Raw genomic sequence first — 1,540 nt, 5'->3', positions numbered from 1 at the left:
CAAAACTTTCAAAATTAAATTTTCACTTTTAGTGTATTAACAAGTACTTAGGGCACTTGTTAGCATTTCCCTTAAACAAAATCCAACAATATGGCAACAATTAAATTCAAATTAAAAAAAGTAAATAAAAACATATAAAATGGTGAAATACTCACTTTACAATTTCTATAGGAACTTGGATGTTGTTTCAGTATAAAATAAAATAAAAAAGGACCTGAAAGTTGCACTTTTCTGCCAATCTTACCATGTTATCAAGCTCCTCAACAAACCATTGCTGAAATTTTTAATACATTACCAATTTTTGACATGTATGTTAAGTAAAACAAAAAAATATGCATTAGTAACGACATTAAAGTAAAGTTGTTGGATAAAGTCTAGTTTTTTCTGAATGGAGATTCCTTGAATCGTTATTTTTCATTATAGTGATTCATATGGAGCTATTAATCAAAACCATAAACCTTTAATCACAATGTCACACAGCCACACTAGTTCAATTCTATAGAACAGATCATGTTCAACGAAGGTCGTGATCATTCTTCTTCGCACTCATTATATAAACACTTTTGTTTCATGCTATAAATGTGGGACTAAAACTATATACTACTCTTTCGTTTTGATATATAAATAAACCACACTTACGACACTTGAAGACATTTCAGCTTTGTAACAAAACTATAATATAAGTCGCAAGTTGGACGTTTATAATTTGAAAAAAATTTGAAGCTGATATTTATGGTGTATCAATCTAACCAGAATTTTTTTTTAATATTTGTTAGTTGGCTTTATAAAAAAGGAACAAATGAAATGGAAAAATTTGTAATAAAATAAGAATGATTTTTATTCTAAAAATTATAGTTAAAACAAGGTGGTGCATATACATTTTTTTTTTAACATGCAATCATTACACAATAAATTTCAAATTTGTTAGTCCTAACTTATTCTCACTCAAATTATTGTCAAATGTTATTAGAGAAAAGTCTAAATTCAAGTCTCGACGCAAATATTAAGGGTTTTTTTTTTTTTTGCGAACAATCTCTTCTTAGATGGGTAATTCAGTTTATAGCGTAAAGTGAGTAACTTCAACCATAAGCAAATAAATTAATAGTTAACATTAGTATTATATACACGTCCGTGTATAGTAGAAAATAAGAAAATCAAAGTCCAAAATAAGATGGAAAAGAATACTTGCTGAAATGGCCAATGTTTGGATAAAAATGAATACTTTTGCAAGCAATCTCTAAACTCAACCAAAAAATCATTGCAATATCCAACATATGCCTTATTAGAGTACCTTTTGAAACCTCATTTGAGATTTAGTTCAGTAAGTCATCCTCCAAGTGAAGGACAAGTTTTCTAACAAGATTTTATTCTACTAAAAAACTAGTAATTTACATAAATGAAAAGTAAACATCCTTATATACGGAGATATTTTTATATACCAAACATCAAAAGACACGTTAGCATCCTTATAAGGACACTGCAAATTGGGAGGCTTCCAAGTCAAGCTCTTGTCTCATAACACAGTTCAAAAACAACTCAC

The sequence above is a fragment of the Cicer arietinum genome, chromosome 6 (assembly GCF_000331145.2).
Source record: "Cicer arietinum cultivar CDC Frontier isolate Library 1 chromosome 6, Cicar.CDCFrontier_v2.0, whole genome shotgun sequence".
Lineage (NCBI taxonomy): Eukaryota > Viridiplantae > Streptophyta > Magnoliopsida > Fabales > Fabaceae > Cicer > Cicer arietinum.
This window is presented reverse-complemented; position numbering follows the sequence as displayed.